Source organism: Taudactylus pleione, unplaced genomic scaffold (assembly GCF_031769625.1).
Source record: "Taudactylus pleione unplaced genomic scaffold, aTauple2 ptg000117l, whole genome shotgun sequence".
In the NCBI taxonomy this organism is placed as follows: domain Eukaryota; kingdom Metazoa; phylum Chordata; class Amphibia; order Anura; family Myobatrachidae; genus Taudactylus; species Taudactylus pleione.
In genome coordinates, this window is record NW_028284519.1 from 15,186,842 (window position 1) to 15,207,729 (window position 20,888).

General features: G+C 38.5%; 3 non-coding genes across 3 annotated transcripts; all 3 read right to left on the reverse strand.

Annotated features, from left to right (window-relative positions):
- Positions 1 to 7,311: 7,311 nt before the first annotated feature.
- On the reverse strand, positions 7,312 to 7,383 carry TRNAD-GUC (transfer RNA aspartic acid (anticodon GUC)). Its single transcript has one exon. It is a non-coding gene; the product is annotated as a tRNA-Asp (tRNA).
- Positions 7,384 to 9,451: 2,068 nt separating this feature from the next.
- On the reverse strand, positions 9,452 to 9,523 carry TRNAD-GUC (transfer RNA aspartic acid (anticodon GUC)). Its single transcript has one exon. It is a non-coding gene; the product is annotated as a tRNA-Asp (tRNA).
- A 998-nt stretch (positions 9,524 to 10,521) lies between these two features.
- On the reverse strand, positions 10,522 to 10,593 carry TRNAD-GUC (transfer RNA aspartic acid (anticodon GUC)). The gene has a single exon. It is a non-coding gene; the product is annotated as a tRNA-Asp (tRNA).
- Between the last annotated feature and the right edge of the window lie 10,295 nt (positions 10,594 to 20,888).

Here is a 20,888-nt window from a genome sequence, read left to right on the forward strand (position 1 = left end):
GTGTGGGTATGTGATAAGCTTTATCTGCAAATTGTTGTTTAAGAGTTTCTCCCTGTGATATGTAGTCTGTAAGTCTGGTGCAGTTTCTTCTGAGTCTTTTGAATTGTCCTATGGGGATGTTGTTGAGCCAGTTGGGGTGGTGACCGCTACTCGATAAGATGTAGCTATTGACGTTAACTGGTTTTTGGAAGGTCTTTGTGTGTATTTGTCCGTTGTGTTTGAATATCTGTAGGTCTAGAAAGTTTACCGAGGTTTTGCTATAGTCTGTGGTGAATCTGAGATTTTTGTCGTTATTGTTAATGTAGTTGATGAATTCTAGCAGTGTGGATTCTGGTCCTTTCCATATGCAAATGATGTCGTCTATGTATCTCCTCCAGAGGACCAAGTTTGCCTGTCAGTCATGACCTGTCCATATGTGGGAATCCACCCACCGGCTCATGAACAGGTTAGCATAACTGGGGGCAAACTAGGTCCCCATTGCGGTCCCTGTTTGCTGAAGGTAGAAGTTATTGTTGAACCAAAAGTAATTATGTGTGAGGATGTAGTCTTTGCCTTGCAGGATGAATGCTGTTTGTAGTGGGTCCATGGAGTCATCTTGTTGGAGGTAGTGTCGGGTGCTGTCCAATCCGTGTTGGTGGTCTATGATGGTGTAAAGTGAGGTGACGTCACTGGTGACGAGCCAGTAGTCATCGCCCCAGGGTGTCTTTTCTAGTGTCTTGAGGATGTCCGTTGTGTCTTTCAGATGTGATTGTTGTTGTTTGACATATGGTTGGAGGAAGTTATCGATGTATTAAGAAAGGTTAGAGGAAATGGAGTTAATGCCTGAGATGATGGGTCTGCCGGGTGGGTGAGTTGTGTTCTTATGGATTTTGGGGAGATAGTAGAAAACGGGGATGACTGGGTGAGGGTTGTGTAGATAGTTGTGTTCCTGTTTGGAGAGGATGCCTGAAGTGCTACCGGTTGTCAGAATGCGTGAGAGTTCTTGGTTGAAGTTGTGTGTGGTGTCTGTGCATAGAACTTTGTAGGTATTGGAGTCTCTGAGCATGCGGAGGGATTCTGTTATGTAGTCTGCTTTGTCCAGTAGTACTATTCCTCCTCCCTTGTCTGCGGGTTTAATGATGAGATCATGGTTGTTTCTTAGGTTGTTGAGTGAAGCTAGCTCTTTTTTGGTGAGGTTATTGTTATGGTGTTTAGTGGGGGTGTTCAGTTTGTTGATGTCTTCCATCACTAGGTGTTCAAAGGTATGTATTAAGTGTCCCTTGAGGTGGCTAGGGAAAAATTTGGAAGGTGGTCTAAGTGTGGTGTGTTTGAAGCGGTCTGTTGTGGTGTCCTGTATGGGGGGGTTGTTCGCGAAGAATTTTTTGAGGGTCAACTTGCGGACAAACCAGTTTAGGTCTAAATAAGTTTTGAATTTGTTGAGTTTGTTGTTGGGGGCAAATTTGAGGCCTTTGTTCAGTAGTAACTTGTCACTATCTGTAAGTGTCTGGCTGCTTAAATTGAAGATTCCTTCGGTGTCGGTAGTGGTGGTGTGTGAGACGAGGGGGGGTTTGGGTTTGGTTGTTTGACCTCCTCTGCAGCCTCGTCTCATTGGTCTAGTTTTCTTTTCATTCGTGTTGCAGTGGTGCTTGTTGTGTTTTGGCAGGTGCGGCTGCCTGCCTCCAGTTCTAAAAAATGGAGTGCCCATTCGTTTTCTTGGTTGTTTGATTTGGTGCTGGTGTCCTGGGATGGGTGTAGGTGTTCTGTGTAAAGTATGGTGTTCTGTTGCTGGTCTGCTGTTGGTGGGATGATGTGTGTCGACCCTCTATGTGTGTTTACCCACCCTTGTTCTATTGAATGTCTTGCCAGGTTTTCATAGTTCTCTGTGTCGGATGGGTCCTCTATGTCATGTATACTGAAGGAGATATCCGTGTCGGAGTCTGTGTCTGGATCTACGTGTTCTAGCTGTGTTTGTGTTGCGTCGGTGATTTGGGATTTGTGGATTTTGGTCATGTACTGCTGGTATGTCAGGTTCAGCTTTTTGTAGATAGGTGAGTTCAGGGTGATCCTGTGGTTGAGCCTGGTGTGGTGGGTGTTGTGGCTCCTTTTATAATCTGGCTGTGTGTTGGTCTGAAAGGGAGGGTTTGGGTGTTTCTGTTTGTTGTGGGATTTGGGGCTGTTACATTTGTCTCTGATGATTTTTGCTTTCTTCTTTTCTATGATCAGTTCCTCACTTTTGTGGAGCTTCTGTCTCGTGAGGGTGACTAGGTTTTTGAATTCTTCCTCCCGCTTGTATGGTTCTAGTGCAATGTCGAGATCGGTTATTTGTGTTTCCAGGGCTTGGAGTTCTTGTCCGTGTGTGTCTATGATGAGTTGTATGAGCTGTGCGGAGCAGTCATGGAGATTTTTGTTCCATTTGGACATTAAATCAGGGTTGTCTGTGTTATGGGTTGGTGCTTTGTGGATAGTGAGACCTTTTGGTGTAATGTTATGTTTGAGGTACCATTGAAGAATGTGTGAGTCCCACCAGATTTTGGATTCTCTTGTTGTGAGTTTCTCTAGTTGTAGGTATGTACTGCAGAATGATGAGCTGTTGGATTGTAGCTTAACTCTGTGTTCTAGTTCTGCAAGTAGGTGGTTGGCCCTATCTAGTCTAGTCTCTCTGAGGTCGAAAATGCCCATGTGTCTGTCAAGTATAAGTAGTCTCGGGTAATGTGGTGATGAAGCAGGGCATGTGCTGCAGTTCGAGGTACTGCAAAGGACGTGAATAAAGGGTGGTGAACCGCGCTCACTGATATGACTGTGGGGGTGGATTGAGGCAGGAGGAAGAGGGAAAGAGTAATGGGGGGAAGAGAGGTGGGGGGAGGGGATGTGCGTGTATCTGGAGGTTGTGCTGCAGCTACTGGTGCGGCTGTGCCCCATGATGGTGGCACAGTTGGTCTTGTTTGCGCTGGCAGGGTGGGTCAGCGTGGTGGATGGAGCCTGGCAGGATGCGCAGGCTGCGGCAGGTCGGCGTCTCCGTGTTTGGGATGCGGGCCGGTACCTGCGTGTGTGCCACGTCGTGCAGCGGGACGGCCGGGTGAGGCTGTTCGGATGAGGGATGCCATGTGTGTGCAGTGAACGCCGGCTCCTCGTGGTTCCTGCGGCTGTTGGCGCCCAATGTGCGGCGGGGGCGGGGAGGCTGAGAGCCGGGCGTGTCACGGTCACAAGGCGGGGGTGCCGCTCGCCGGAGGTGCTGGCAGCTCCTTGTGATCAGCGGTCGCTGGGTCAGCATGGGGGTTCTTCAGCAGGAAAGAAGGTTTCCAGGACGAGATGGTGGGTGTGTGTCTCCAACGCATTTCGGCTGTGCCTTAATCATGGAGGTTACTGTTACATGGTGCAGCAGTGTTTTAAAGGTTGGTGTGGAGGTGGGTGTGTACGGAATTGGCCAATGGGGGGGAGGTGTGTGTGCACTGGGCGTGGTCAGGAGTTGATGGCAATCTGGAGGTGTTCTGTTGTTGGAGGCCAATGGGATATTGCCGGATGGAAAAGGGTAATGACAGGTGTGTGGGCGGGCTTAATGACGAGTGTGCAGGTCTGTGGGAGGTGACACTGTGGGGAGCGGAGTGTAGCGTGGTGGCAATGGTTAATAACAGAGGGTGATCGGACATGAAAGGGAAAGTTGGTGTGGCGATATGGGCGATGTCATGTGACCACTGGGTGTAGCCTGGGTGTGTAAGGGTGACGGGGTTAAATGACGTGGTGGTAAAGGTTAATAGCAGGGGGTGATCGGACATGGTCTGGGGAGTTGCTGTGACGATAAGGGCGAAGTCGTGTATCAAATGGGTGTTATCTGGGTGTGCAAGGGTTAAGGGGTAAAGTGGGGATGTAGGGGTAGTGAAGTGTGGTGGATGTGTGGGATGATGGCGCCAGGAGTTCAGCCGGTCACATGGGGGGTGGCTGGTGGAGGGGAGAGCAGGTGGGTCGTGGTAGGTGGTGATGGGTGTGTGTGGTGTGCTGCGTTCCAAGCCGCACCCCCACCTTGTGACCGTGACACGCCCGGCTCTCAGCCTCCCTGCCCCCGCCCCACATTGGGCACCAACAGCCGCAGGAACCACGAGGAGCCGGCGTTCACTGCACACACACGGCATCCCTCATCCGAACAGCCTCACCTGGCCGTCCCGGTGCACGACGTGGCACACACGCAGGTACCGGCCTGCATCCCAAACACGGAGACGCCGACCTGCCGCAGCCTGCGCATCCAGCCAGGCTCCATCCACCACGCTGACCCACCCTGCCAGCGCAAACAAGACCAACTGTGCCACCATCACGGGGCACAGCCGCACCAGTAGCTGCAGCACAACAAGAACGGCCATCTAACCTGCTGCTGTATACCATCAGAGACTGCCGACAACCACCCCCAAATCGCAACGCCTGCACAGGCACCTACCGGTAGGTAATTTGTACAAATTGCGGGACGCCGCCACATCATCTATCCTTACCAGACTTCCACCTACACTGTGCCGGGCATTAAGACTGTCGACCAAAGGTCCAGCAGGGACAACGTGCTGGTCCAGAACTGCACGGAAAAGGAGCCCCCTAAAAGGGTCTACCCACCTTCCCCCCCGTGCACCCATCCTGCTCCTCCCCCCACTGCTCCTCAGTCAATTACCCTCTAGTAGCATTGTGCCTACCTACCTTAAACCAATAAAATTACCCTGACCCAACACCACCGTCTTCGTCTCTCTGTCATACAGATCACTCTTACCCAAGCACTTTACACACTGCCCCACCATTTAGAGAGCGCGCCTTACCCAAGTTTTACCTGTGTATGTCATTGGCCAAAGAGATTATATGCTACATTTTTTCAAGCTAATTTAAAACCCTAAAGAAATATTTAACCTATTATTTGGAAAATGAAAAGTCAGTAATATTGACAACATAATTTTACTCTTGCAATGCATAGCACTCTAAAGTCTTTTCTCCTGCTCTAACCAAGCAGTGTATTGAATCACTATTTATTACTTTGATAAATATACCCAAAACCAGGTCATGGGGACCTTGTAAATTCTACTTGAAGCACTGGCAATGAAGCTTACATGCAAGATTTTTTTCAAGTTGACATAATCCCTGGATTCAATTTAGATAAGGCATTTTTGTTATCTCAATGAAACAAAGTGAAACAGCATGCAAAAAAAGAGATTAAAAGTTCAAAACTCCCAGTCGAGAAATCAAACCCCGGTCTCCCGCAGGTCAGCCGGGGATACTCACCACTATACTAAGGAGGACTTACTTGGTAAATTTTTGGCAAAATTTGATCAAAAAATATACCCAAAAAACATGTCATGGTTAGCTATCGAAATGTGTATGCCATTGGCCAAAGAGATTATATGCTACATTTTTTCAAGCTAATTTAAAACCCTAAAGAAATATTTAAACTATAATTTGGAAAATGAAATGTCAGTAATATTGACAACATAATTTTACTCTTGCAATGCATAGCACTCTAAAGTCTTTTCTCCTGCTCTAACCAAGCAGTGTATTGAATCACTATTTATTACTTTGATAAATATACCCAAAACCAGGTCATGGGGACCTTGTAAATTCTACTTGAAGCACTGGCCATGAAGCTTACATGCAAGATTTTTTTCAAGTTGACATAATCCCTGGATTGAATTTAGATAAGGCATTTTTGTTATCTCAATGAAACAAAGTGAAACAGCATGCAAAAAATGAGATTAAAAGTTCAAAACTCCCCGTCGGGGAATTGAACCCCAGCTCCCGCATGACAGGCAGAGACACTTCACACTATACTAACGAGGACTTACTTGGTCAATTTTTGGCAAAATATGATCAAAAAATATACCCAAAAAACATGTCATGGTTAGCTATCGAAATTTGTATGTCATTGGCCAAAGAGATTATATGCTACATATTTTCAAGCTAATTTAAAACCCTAAAGAAATATTTAACCTATTATTTGGCAAATGAAAAGTCAGTAATATTGACAACATAATTTTACTCTTGCAATGCATAGCACTCTAAAGTCTTTTCTCCTGCTCTAACCAAGCAGTGTATTGAATCACTGTTTATTACTTTGATAAATATACCCAAAACCAGGTCATGGTGACCTCACAAATTGTACTTGTAGCACTGGCCATGAAGCTTGCATGCAAGATTTTTTCAAGTTGACATAAACCCTGGATTTAATTTAGATAAGGCATTTTTGTTATCTCAATGAAACAAAGTGAAACAGCATGCAAAAAAAGCGATTGAAAGTTCAAAACTCCCAGTCGAGAAATCAAACCACGGTCTCCCGCAGGTCAGGCGGGGATACTTCACACTATACTATCGAGGACTTACTTGGTCAATTTTTGCCAAAATATGATCAAAAAATATACCCAAAAAACATGTCATGGTTAGCTATCGAAATTTGTATGTCATTGGCCAAAGAGATTATATGCTACATATTTTCAAGCTAATTTAAAACCCTAAAGAAATATTTAACCTATTATTTGGCAAATGAAAAGTCAGTAATATTGACAACATATTTTTACTCTTGCAATGCATAGCACTCTAAAGTCTTTTCTCCTGCTCTAACCAAGCAGTGATTTGAATCATTATTTATTACTTTGATAAATATACCCAAAACCAGGTCATGGTGACCTCACAAATTGTACTTGTAGCACTGGCCATGAAGCTTACATGCAAGATTTTTTCAAGTTGACATAAACCCTGGATTTAATTTAGATAAGGCATTTTTGTTATCTCAATGAAACAAAGTGAAACAGCATGCAAAAAAAGCGATTGAAAGTTCAAAACTCCCAGTCGAGAAATCAAACCACGGTCTCCCGCAGGTCTTGCGGGGATACTTCACACTATACTAACGAGGACTTACTTGGTCAATTTTTGGCAAAATTTGATCAAAAAATATACCCAAAAAACATGTCATGGTTAGCTATCGAAATGTGTATGTCATTGGCCAAAGAGATTATATGCTACATTTTTTCAAGCTAATTTAAAACCCTAAAGAAATATTGAACCTATTATTTGGCAAATGAAAAGTCAGTAATATTGACAACATAATTTTACTCTTGCAATGCATAGCACTCTAAAGTCTATTCTCCTGGTCTAACCAAGCAGTGTATTGAATAACTATTTATTACTTTGATAAATATACCTAAAGCCAGGTCATGGGGACCTCGCAAACTTTACTTGTAGCACTGGCCATGAAGCTTACATGCAAGCTTTTTTTCAAGTTGACATAAACCCTGGATTCAATTTGGATAAGGCATTTTTGTTATCTCAATGAAACAACGTGAAACAGCACACATAAAAGAGACTGAAAGTTCAAAACTCCCCGTCGGGGAATTGAACCCCGGTCTCCCGCGTGACAGGCGGGGATACTCACCACTATACTAACGAGGACTTAATTGGTCAATTTTTGGCAAAATTTGATCAAAAAATATACCCAAAAAACATGTCATGGATAGCTATCGAAATGTGTATGCCATTGGCCAAAGAGATTATATGCTACATTTTTTCAAGCTAATTTAAAACCCTAAAGAAATATTTAACCTATTATTTGGAAAATGAAAAGTCAGTAATATTGACAACATAATTTTACTCTTGCAATGCATAGCACTCTAAAGTCTTTTCTCCTGCTCTAACCAAGCAGTGTATTGAATCACTATTTATTACTTTGATAAATATACCCAAAACCAGGTCATGGGGACCTCGTAAATTCTACTTGTAGCACTGGCCATGAAGCTTACATGCAAGATTTTTTGCAAGTTGACATAATCCCTGGATTCAATTTAGATAAGGCATTTTTGTTATCTCAATGAAACAAAGTGAAACAGCATGCAAAAAAAGAGATTGAAAGTTCAAAACTCCCAGTCGAGAAATCAAACCCCGGTCTCCCGCAGGTCAGGTGGGGATACTTTACACTATACTAACGAGGACTTACTTGGTCAATTTTTGGCAAAATATGATCAAAAAATATACTCAAAAAACATGTCATGGTTAGCTATCGAAATGTGTATGTCATTGGCCAAAGAGATTATATGCTACATTTTTTCAAGCTAATTTAAAACCCTAAAGAAATATTGAACCTATTATTTGGCAAATGAAAAGTCAGTAATTTTGACAACATAATTTTACTCTTGCAATGCATAGCACTCTAAAGTCTCTTCTCCTGCTCTAACCAAGCAGTGTATTGAATCACTATTTATTACTTTGATAAATATACCTAAAGCCAGGTCATGGGGACCTCGCAAACTGTACTTGTAGCACTGGCCATGAAGCTTACATGCAAGATTTTTTCAAGTTGACATAAACCCTGGATTTAATTTAGATAAGGCATTTTTGTTATCTCAATGAAACAAAGTGAAACAGCATGCAAAAAAAGCGATTGAAAGTTCAAAACTCCCAGTCGAGAAATCAAACCACGGTCTCCCGCAGGTCAGGCGGGGATACTTCACACTATACTAACGAGGACTTACTTGGTCAATTTTTGGCAAAATATGATCAAAAAATGTACCCAAAAAACATGTCATGGTTAGCTATCGAAATTTGAATGTCATTGGCCAAAGAGATTATATGCTACATATTTTCAAGCTAATTTAAAACCCTAAAGAAATATTTAACCTATTATTTGGCAAATGAAAAGTCAGTAATATTGACAACATAATTTTACTCTTGCAATGCATAGCACTCTAAAGTCTTTTCTCCTGCTCTAACCAAGCAGTGTATTGAATCACTATTTATTACTTTGATAAATATACCCAAAACCAGGTCATGGTGACCTCACAAATTGTACTTGTAGCACTGGCCATGAAGCTTACATGCAAGATTTTTTCAAGTTGACATAACCCTGGATTTAATTTAGATAAGGCATTTTTGTTATCTCAATGAAACAAAGTGAAGCAGCATGCAAAAAAAACGATTGAAAGTTCAAAACTCCCAGTCGAGAAATCAAACCACGGTCTCCCGCAGGTCAGGCGGGGATACTTCACACTATACTAACGAGGACTTACTTGGTCAATTTTTGGCAAAATATGATCAAAAAATATACCCAAAAAACATGTCATGGTTAGCTATCGAAATGTGTATGTCATTGGCCAAAGAGATTATATGCTACATTTTTTAAAGATAATTTAAAACCCTAAAGAAATATTGAACCTATTATTTGGCAAATGAACAGTCAGTAATTTTGACAACATAATTTTACTCTTGCAATGCATAGCACTCTAAAGTCTATTCTCCTGCTCTAACCAAGCAGTGTATTGAATAACTATTTATTACTTTGATAAATATACCTAAAGCCAGGTTATGGGGACCTCGCAAACTGTACTTGTAGCACTGGCCATGAAGCTTACATGCAAGCTTTTTTTCAAGTTGACATAAACCCTGGATTCAATTTGGATAAGGCATTTTTGTTATCTCAATGAAACAACGTGAAACAGCACACATAAAAGAGATTGAAAGTTCAAAACTCCCCGTCGGGGAATTTAACCCCGATCTCCCGCGTGACAGGCGGGGATACTCACCACTATACTAACGAGGACTTACTTGGTCAATTTTTGGCAAAATTTGATCAAAAAATATACCCAAAAAACATGTCATGGATAGCTATCGAAATGTGTATGCCATTGGCCAAAGAGATTATATGCTACATTTTTTCAAGCTAATTTAAAACCCTAAAGAAATATTGAACCTATTATTTGGCAAATGAAAAGACAGTAATTTTGACAACATAATTTTACTCTTGCAATGCATAGCACTCTAAAGTCTTTTCTCCTGCTCTAACCAAGCAGTGTATTGAATCACTATTTATTACTTTGATAAATATACCCAAAACCAGGTCATGGTGACCTCACAAATTGTACTTGTAGCACTGGCCATGAAGCTTACATGCAAGATTTTTTCAAGTTGACATAAACCCTGGATTTAATTTAGATAAGGCATTTTTGTTATCTCAATGAAACAAAGTGAAACAGCATGCAAAAAAAGAGATTGAAAGTTCAAAACTCCCAGTCGAGAAATCAAACCCCGGTCTCCCGCAGGTCAGGCGGGGATACTTCACACTATACTAACGAGGACTTACTTGGTCAATTTTTGGCAAAATATGATCAAAAAATATACCCAAAAAACATGTCATGGTTAGCTATCGAAATGTGTATGTCATTGGCCAAAGAGATTATATGCTACATTTTTTCAAGCTAATTTAAAACCCTAAAGAAATATTGAACCTATTATTTGGCAAATGAAAAGACAGTAATTTTGACAACATAATTTTACTCTTGCAATGCATAGCACTCTAAAGTCTATTCTCCTGCTCTAACCAAGCAGTGTATTGAATAACTATTTATTACTTTGATAAATATACCTAAAGCCAGGTCATGGGGACCTGGCAAACTTTACTTGTAGCACTGGCCATGAAGCTTACATGCAAGCTTTTTTTCAAGTTGACATAAACCCTGGATTCAATTTGGATAAGGCATTTTTGTTATCTCAATGAAACAACGTGAAACAGCACACATAAAAGAGATTGAAAGTTCAAAACTCCCCGTCAGGGAATTGAACCCCGGTCTCCCGCGTGACAGGCGGGGATACTCACCACTATACTAACGAGGACTTACTTGGGCAATTTTTGGCAAAATTTGATAAAAAAATATACCCAAAAAACATGTCATGGATAGCTATCGAAATGTGTATGCCATTGGCCAAAGAGATTATATGCTACATTTTTTCAAGCTAATTTAAAACCCTAAAGAAATAATGAACCTATTATTTGGAAAATGAAAAGTCAGTAATATTGACAACATAATTTTACTCTTGCAATGCATAGCACTCTAAAGTCTTTTCTCCTGCTCTAACCAAGCAGTGTATTGAATCACTATTTATTACTTTGATAAATATACCCAAAACCAGGTCATGGGGATCTTGTAAATTCTACTTGAAGCACTGGCCATGAATCTTACATGCAAGATTTTTTTCAAGTTGACATAATCCCTGGATTGAATTTAGATAAGGCATTTTTGTTATCTCAATGAAACAAAGTGAAACAGCATGCAAAAAATGAGATTAAAAGTTCAAAACTCCCCGTCGGGGAATTGAACCCCAGCTCCCGCATGACAGGCGGAGACACTTCACACTATACTAACGAGGACTTACTTGGTCAATTTTTGGCAAAATATGATCAAAAAATATACCCAAAAAACATGTCATGGTTAGCTATCGAAATTTGTATGTCATTGGCCAAAGAGATTATATGCTACATATTTTCAAGCTAATTTAAAACCCTAAAGAAATATTTAACCTATTATTTGGCAAATGAAAAGTCAGTAATATTGACAACATAATTTTACTCTTGCAATGCATAGCACTCTAAAGTCTTTTCTCCTGCTCTAACCAAGCAGTGTATTGAATCACTATTTATTACTTTGATAAATATACCCAAAACCAGGTCATGGTGACCTCACAAATTGTACTTGTAGCACTGGCCATGAAGCTTACATGCAAGATTTTTTCAAGTTGACATAAACCCTGGATTTAATTTAGATAAGGCATTTTTGTTATCTCAATGAAACAAAGTGAAACAGCATGCAAAAAAAGCGATTGAAAGTTCAAAACTCCCAGTCGAGAAATCAAACCACGGTCTCCCGCAGGTCAGGCGGGGATACTTCACACTATACTATCGAGGACTTACTTGGTCAATTTTTGCCAAAATATGATCAAAAAATATACCCAAAAAACATGTCATGGATAGCTATCGAAATGTGTATGCCATCGGCCAAAGAGATTATATGCTACATTTTTTCAAGCTAATTTAAAACCCTAAAGAAATATTTAACCTATTATTTGGAAAATGAAAAGTCAGTAATATTGACAACATAAGTTTACTCTTGCAATGCATAGCACTCTAAAGTCTTTTCTCCTGCTCTAACCAAGCAGTGTATTGAATCACTATTTATTACTTTGATAAATATACCCAAAACCAGGTCATGGGGACCTCGTAAATTCTACTTGTAGCACTGGCCATGAAGCTTACATGCAAGATTTTTTTCAAGTTGACATAATCCCTGGATTCAATTTAGATAAGGCATTTTTGTTATCTCAATGAAACAAAGTGAAACAGCATGCAAAAAAAGAGATTGAAAGTTCAAAACTCCCAGTCGAGAAATCAAACCCCGGTCTCCCGCAGGTCAGGTGGGGATACTTTACACTATACTAACGAGGACTTACTTGGTCAATTTTTGGCAAAATATGATCAAAAAATATACCCAAAAAACATGTCATGGTTAGCTATCGAAATGTGTATGTCATTGGCCAAAGAGATTATATGCTACATTTTTTCAAGCTAATTTAAAACCCTAAAGAAATATTGAACCTATTATTTGGCAAATGAAAAGTCAGTAATTTTGACAACATAATTTTACTCTTGCAATGCATAGCACTCTAAAGTCTATTCTCCTGCTCTAACCAAGCAGTGTATTGAATCACTATTTATTACTTTGATAAATATACCTAAAGCCAGGTCATGGGGACCTCGCAAACTGTACTTGTAGCACTGGCCATGAAGCTTACATGCAAGATTTTTTCAAGTTGACATAAACCCTGGATTTAATTTAGATAAGGCATTTTTGTTATCTCAATGAAACAAAGTGAAACAGCATGCAAAAAAAGCGATTGAAAGTTCAAAACTCCCAGTCGAGAAATCAAACCACGGTCTCCCGCAGGTCAGGCGGGGATACTTCACACTATACAAACGAGGACTTACTTGGTCAATTTTTGGCAAAATATGATCAAAAAATATACCCAAAAAACATGTCATGGTTAGCTATCGAAATTTGAATGTCATTGGCCAAAGAGATTATATGCTACATATTTTCAAGCTAATTTAAAACCCTAAAGAAATATTTAACCTATTATTTGGCAAATGAAAAGTCAGTAATATTGACAACATAATTTTACTCTTGCAATGCATAGCACTCTAAAGTCTTTTCTCCTGCTCTAACCAAGCAGTGTATTGAATCACTATTTATTACTTTGATAAATATACCTAAAGCCAGGTCATGGGGACCTCGCAAACTGTACTTGTAGCACTGGCCATGAAGCTTACATGCAAGATTTTTTCAAGTTGACATAAACCCTGGATTTAATTTAGATAAGGCATTTTTGTTATCTCAATGAAACAAAGTGAAACAGCATGCAAAAAAAGCGATTGAAAGTTCAAAACTCCCAGTCGAGAAATCAAACCACGGTCTCCCGCAGGTCAGGTGGGGATACTTCACACTATACTAACGAGGACTTACTTGGTCAATTTTTGGCAAAATATGATCAAAAAATATACCCAAAAAACATGTCATGGTTAGCTATCGAAATTTGAATGTCATTGGCCAAAGAGATTATATGCTACATATTTTCAAGCTAATTTAAAACCCTAAAGAAATATTTAACCTATTATTTGGCAAATGAAAAGTCAGTAATATTGACAACATAATTTTACTCTTGCAATGCATAGCACTCTAAAGTCTTTTCTCCTGCTCTAACCAAGCAGTGTATTGAATCACTATTTATTACTTTGATAAATATACCCAAAACCAGGTCATGGTGACCTCACAAATTGTACTTGTAGCACTGGCCATGAAGCTTACATGCAAGATTTTTTCAAGTTGACATAAACCTGGATTTAATTTAGATAAGGCATTTTTGTTATCTCAATGAAACAAAGTGAAACAGCATGCAAAAAAAACGATTGAAAGTTCAAAACTCCCAGTCGAGAAATCAAACCACGGTCTCCCGCAGGTCAGGCGGGGATACTTCACACTATACTAACGAGGACTTACTTGGTCAATTTTTGGCAAAATATGATCCAAAAATATACCCAAAAAACATGTCATGGTTAGCTATCGAAATGTGTATGTCATTGGCCAAAGAGATTATATGCTACATTTTTTAAAGATAATTTAAAACCCTAAAGAAATATTGAACCTATTATTTGGCAAATGAAAAGTCAGTAATTTTGACAACATAATTTTACTCTTGCAATGCATAGCACTCTAAAGTCTATTCTCCTGCTCTAACCAAGCAGTGTATTGAATAACTATTTATTACTTTGATAAATATACCCAAAACCAGGTCATGGGGACCTCGTAAATTCTACTTGTAGCACTGGCCATGAATCTTACATGCAAGATTTTTTTCAAGTTGACATAATCCCTGGATTAAATTTAGATAAGGCATTTTTGTTATCTCAATGAAACAAAGTGAAACAGCATGCAAAAAAAGAGATTGAAAGTTCAAAACTCCCAGTCGAGAAATCAAACCCCGGTCTCCCGCAGGTCAGGCGGGGATACTTTACACTATACTAACGCGGACTTACTTGGTCAATTTTTGGCAAAATATGATCAAAAAATATACCCAAAAAACATGTCATGGTTAGCTATCGAAATGTGTATGTCATTGGCCAAAGAGATTATATGCTACATTTTTTCAAGCTAATTTAAAACCCTATAGAAATATTGAACCTATTAATTGGCAAATGAAAAGTCAGTAATTTTGACAACATAATTTTACTCTTGCAATGCATAGCACTCTAAAGTCTATTCTCCTGCTCTAACCAAGCAGTGTATTGAATCACTATTTATTACTTTGATAAATATACCTAAAGCCAGGTCATGGGGAACTCGTAAATTCTACTTGTAGCACTGGCCATGAAGCTTACATGCAAGATTTTTTTCAAGTAGACATAAACCCTGGATTCAATTTAGATAAGGCATTTTTGTTATCTCAATGAAACAAAGTGAAACAGCATGCAAAAAAAGAGATTGAAAGTTCAAAACTCCCAGTCGAGAAATCAAACCCCGGTCTCCCGCAGGTCAGGCGGGGATACTTCACACTATACTAACGAGGACATACTTGGTCAATTTTTGGCAAAATATGATCAAAAATTATACCCAAAAAACATGTTATGGTTAGCTATCTAAATGTGTATGTCATTGGCCAAAGAGATTATATGCTACATTTTTTCATGCTAATTTAAAACCCTAAAGAAATATTGAACCTATTATTTGGCAAATGAAAAGTCAGTAATTTTGACAACATAATTTTACTCTTGCAATGCATAGCACTCTAAAGTCTATTCTCCTGCTCTAACCAAGCAGTGTATTGAATAACTATTTATTACTTTGATAAATATACCTAAAGCCAGGTCATGGGGACCTCGCAAACTGTACTTGTAGCACTGGCCATGAAGCTTACATGCAAGATTTTTTCAAGTTGACATAAACCCTGGATTGAATTTAGATAAGGCATTTTTGTTATCTCAATGAAACAAAGTGAAACAGCATGCAAAAAAAGCGATTGAAAGTTCAAAACTCCCAGTCGAGAAATCATACAACGGTCTCCCGCAGGTCAGGCGGGGATACTTCACACTATACTAACGAGGACTTACTTGGTCAATTTTTGGCAAAATATGATCAAAAAATATACCCAAAAAACATGTCATGGTTAGCTATCGAAATTTGTATGTCATTGGCCAAAGAGATTATATGCTACATATTTTCAAGCTAATTTAAAACCCTAAAGAAATATTTAACCTATTATTTGGCAAATGAAAAGTCAGTAATATTGACAACATAATTTTACTCTTGCAATGCATAGCACTCTAAAGTCTTTTCTCCTGCTCTAACCAAGCAGTGTATTGAATCACTATTTATTACTTTGATAAATATACCCAAAACCACGTCATGGTGACCTCACAAATTGTACTTGTAGCACTGGCCATGAAGCTTACATGCAAGATTTTTTCAAGTTGACATAAACCCTGGATTTAATTTAGATAAGGCATTTTTGTTATCTCAATGAAACAAAGTGAAACAGCATGCAAAAAAAGAGATTGAAAGTTCAAAACTCCCAGTCGAGAAATCAAACCCCGGTCTCCCGCAGGTCAGGCGGGGATACTTCACACTATACTAACGAGGACTTACTTGGTCAATTTTTCGCAAAATATGATCAAAAAATATACCCAAAAAACATGTCATGGTTAGCTATCGAAATGTGTATGTCATTGGCCAAAGAGATTATATGCTACATTTTTTCAAGCTAATTTAAAACCCTAAAGAAATATTGAACCTATTATTTGGCAAATGAAAAGACAGTAATTTTGACAACATAATTTTACTCTTGCAATGCATAGCACTCTAAAGTCTATTCTCCTGCTCTAACCAAGCAGTGTATTGAATAACTATTTATTACTTTGATAAATATACCTAAAGCCAAGTCATGGTGACCTGGCAAACTTTACTTGTAGCACTGGCCATGAAGCTTACATGCAAGCTTTTTTTCAAGTTGACATAACCCCTGGATTCAATTTAGATAAGGCATTTTTGTTATCTCAATGAAACAAAGTGAAACAGCATGCAAAAAAAACGATTGAAAGTTCAAAACTCCCAGTCGAGAATTCAAACCTCGGTCTCCCGCAGGTCAGGCGGGGATACTTCACACTATACTAACGAGGACTTACTTGGTCAATTTTTGGCAAAATATGATCAAAAAATATACCCAAAAAACATGTCATGGTTAGCTATCGAAATGTGTATGCCATTGGCCAAAGAGATTATATGCTACATTTTTTCAAAATAATTTAAAACCCTATAGAAATATTTAACCTATTATTTGGAAAATGAATTGTCAGTAATATTGACAACATAATTTTACTCTTGCAATGCATAGCACTCTAAAGTCTTTTCTCCTGCTCTAACCAAGCAGTGTATTGAATCACTATTTATTACTTTGATAAATATACGCAAAACCAGGTCATGGGGACCTCGTAAATTCTACTTGTAGCACTGGCCATGAAGCTTACATGCAAGATTTTTTTCAAGTTGACATAATCCCTGGATTGAATTTAGATAAGGCATTTTTGTTATCTCAATGAAACAAAGTGAAACAGCATGCAAAAAAAGAGATTAAAAGTTCAAAACTCCACGTCGGGGAATTGAACCCCAGCTCCCGCATGACAGGCGGAGACACTTCACACTATACTAACGAGGACTTACTTGGTCAATTTTTGGCAAAATATGATCAAAAAATATACCCAAAAAACATGTCATGGTTAGCTATCGAAATTTGTATGTCATTGGCCAAAGAGATTATATGCTACATTTTTTCAAGCTAATTTAAAACCCTAAAGAAATATTGAACCTATTATTTGACAAATGAAAAGTCAGTAATTTTGACAACATAATTTTACTCTTGCAATGCATAGCACTCTAAAGTCTATTCTCCTGCTCTAACCAAGCAGTGTATTGAATCACTATTTATTACTTTGATAAATATACCTAAAGCCAGGTCATGGGGACCTCGTAAATTCTACTTGTAGCACTGGCCATGAAGCTTACATGCAAGATTTTTTTCAAGTTGACATAAACCCTGGATTCAATTTAGATAAGGCATTTTTGTTATCTCAATGAAACAAAGTGAAACAGCATGCAAAAAAAGAGATTGAAAGTTCAAAACTCCCAGTCGAGAAATCAAACCCCGGTCTCCCGCAGGTTAGGCGGGGATACTTCACACTATACTAACGAGGACATACTTGGTCAATTTTTGGCAAAATATGATCAAAAAATATACCCAAAAAACATGTCATGGTTAGCTATCGAAATGTGTATGTCATTGGCCTAAGAGATTATATGCTACATTTTTTCAAGCTAATTTAAAACCCTAAAGAAATATTGAACCTATTATTTGGTAAATGAAAAGTCAGTAATTTTGACAACATAATTTTACTCTTGCAATGCATAGCACTCTAAAGTCTATTCTCCTGCTCTAACCAAGCAGTGTATTGAATAACTATTTATTACTTTGATAAATATACCTAAAGCCAGGTCATGGGGACCTCACAAACTGTACTTGTAGCACTGGCCATGAAGCTTACATGCAAGCTTTTTTTCAAGTTGACATAAACCCTGGATTCAATTTGGATAAGGCATTTTTGTTATCTCAATGAAACAACGTGAAACAGCACACATAAAAGAGATTAAAAATTCAAAACTCCCCGTCGGGGAATTGAACCCCGGTCTCCCGCGTGACAGGTGGGGATAATCACCACTATACTAATGAGGACTTACTTGGTCAATTTTTGGCAAAATTTGATCAAAAAATATACCCAAAAAACATGTCATGGTTAGCTATCGAAATGTGTATGCCATTGGCCAAAGAAATTATATGCTACATTTTTTCAACCTAATTTAAAACCCTAAAGAAATATTTAACCTATTATTTGGAAAATGAAAAGTCAGTAATATTGACAACATAATTTTACTCTTGCAATGCATAGCACTCTAAAGTCTTTTCTCCTGCTCTAACCAAGCAGTGTATTGAATCACTATTTATTACTTTGATAAATATACCCAAAACCAGGTCATGGGGACCTCATAAATTCTACTTGTAGCACTGGCCATGAAGCTTACATGCAAGATTTTTTTCAAGTTGACATAATCCCTGGATTCAATTTAGATAAGGCATTTTTGTTATCTCAATGAAACAAAGTGAAACAGCATGCAAAAAAAGAGATTAAAAGTTCAAAACTCCCCGTCGGGGAATTGAACCCCAGTTCCCGCATGACAGGCGGAGAAACTTCACACTATACTAACGAGGACTTACTTGGTCAATTTTTGGCAAAATATGATCAAAAAATATACCCAAAAATCATGTCATGGTTAGCTATCGAAATTTGTATGTCATTGGCCAAAGAGATTATATGCTACATATTTTCAAGCTAATTTAAAACCCTAAAGTAATATTGAACCTATTATTTGGCAAATGAAAAGTCAGTAATATTGACAACATAATTTTACTCTTGCAATGCATAGCACTCTAAAGTCTTCTCTCCTGCTCTAACCAAGCAGTGTATTGAATCACTATTTATTACTTTGATAAATATACCCAAAACCAGGTCATGGTGACCTCACAAATTGTACTTTTAGCACTGGCCATGAAGCTTACATGCAAGATTTTTTCAAGTTGACATAACCCCTGGATTCAATTTAGATAAGGCATTTTTGTTATCTCAATGAAACAAAGTGAAACAGCATGCAAAAAAAACGATTGAAAGTTCAAAACTCCCAGTCGAGAAATCAAACCCCGGTCTCCCGCAGGTCAGGCGGGGATACTTCACACTATACTAACGAGGACTTACTTGGTCAATTTTTGGCAAAATATGATCAAAAAATATACCCAAAAAACATGTCATGGTTAGCTATCGAAATGTGTATGTCATTGGCCAAAGAGATTATATGCTACATTTTTTCAAGCTAATTTAAAACCCTAAAGAAATATTGAACCTATTATTTGGTAAATGAAAAGTCAGTAATTTTGACAACATAATTTTACTATTGCAATGCATAGCACTCTAAAGTCTATTCTCCTGCTCTAACCAAGCAGTGTATTGAATAACTATTTATTACTTTGATAAATATACCTAAAGCCAGGTCATGGGGACCTCGCAAACTGTACTTGTAGCACTGGCCATGAAGCTTACATGCAAGCTTTTTTTCAAGTTGACATAAACCCTGGATTCAATTTGGATAAGGCATTTTTGTTATCTCAATGAAACAACGTGAAACAGCACACATAAAAGAGATTAAAAGTTCAAAACTCCCCGTCGGGGAATTGAACCCCGGTCTCCCGCGTGACAGGTGGGGATAATCACCACTATACTAATGAGGACTTACTTGGTCAATTTTTGGCAAAATTTGATCAAAAAATATACCCAAAAAACATGTCATGGTTAGCTATCGAAATGTGTATGCCATTGGCCAAAGAAATTATATGCTACATTTTTTCAAGCTAATTTAAAACCCTAAAGAAATATTTAACCTATTATTTGGAAAATGAAAAGTCAGTAATATTGAAAACATAATTTTACTCTTGCAATGCATAGCACTCTAAAGTCTTTTCTCCTGCTCTAACCAAGCAGTGTATTGAATCACTATTTATTACTTTGATAAATATACCCAAAACCAGGTCATGGGGACCTCATAAATTCTACTTGTAGCACTGGCCATGAAGCTTACATGCAAGATTTTTTTCAAGTTGACATAATCCCTGGATTCAATTTAGATAAGGCATTTTTGTTATCTCAATGAAACAAAGTGAAACAGCATGCAAACAAAGAGATTAAAAGTTCAAAACTCCCCGTCGGGGAATTGAACCCCAGTTCCCGCATGACAGGCGGAGACACTTCACACTATACTAACGAGGACTTACTTGGTCAATTTTTGGCAAAATATGATCAAAAAATATACCCAAAAAACATGTCATGGTTAGCTATCGAAATTTGTATGTCATTGGCCAAAGAGATTATATGCTACATATTTTCAAGCTAATTTAAAACCCTAAAGTAATATTGAACCTATTATTTGGCAAATGAAAAGTCAGTAATATTGACAACATAATTTTACTCTTGCAATGCATAGCACTCTAAAGTCTTTTCTCCTGCTCTAACCAAGCAGTGTATTGAATCACTATTTATTACTTTGATAAATATACCCAAAACCAGGTCATGGTGACCTCACAAATTGTACTTGTAGCACTGGCCATGAAGCTTACATGCAAGATTTTTTCAAGTTGACATAACCCCTGGATTCAATTTAGATAAGGCATTTTTGTTATCTCAATGAAACAAAGTGAAACAGCATGCAAAAAAAACGATTGAAAGTTCAAAACTCCCAGTCGAGAAATCAAACCCCGGTCTCCCGCAGGTCAGGCAGGGATACTTCACACTATACTAACGAGGACTTACTTGGTCAATTTTTGGCAAAATATGATCAAAAAATATACCCAAAAAACATGTCATGGTTAGCTATCGAAATGTGTATGTCATTGGCCAAAGAGATTATATGCTACATTTTTTCAAGCTAATT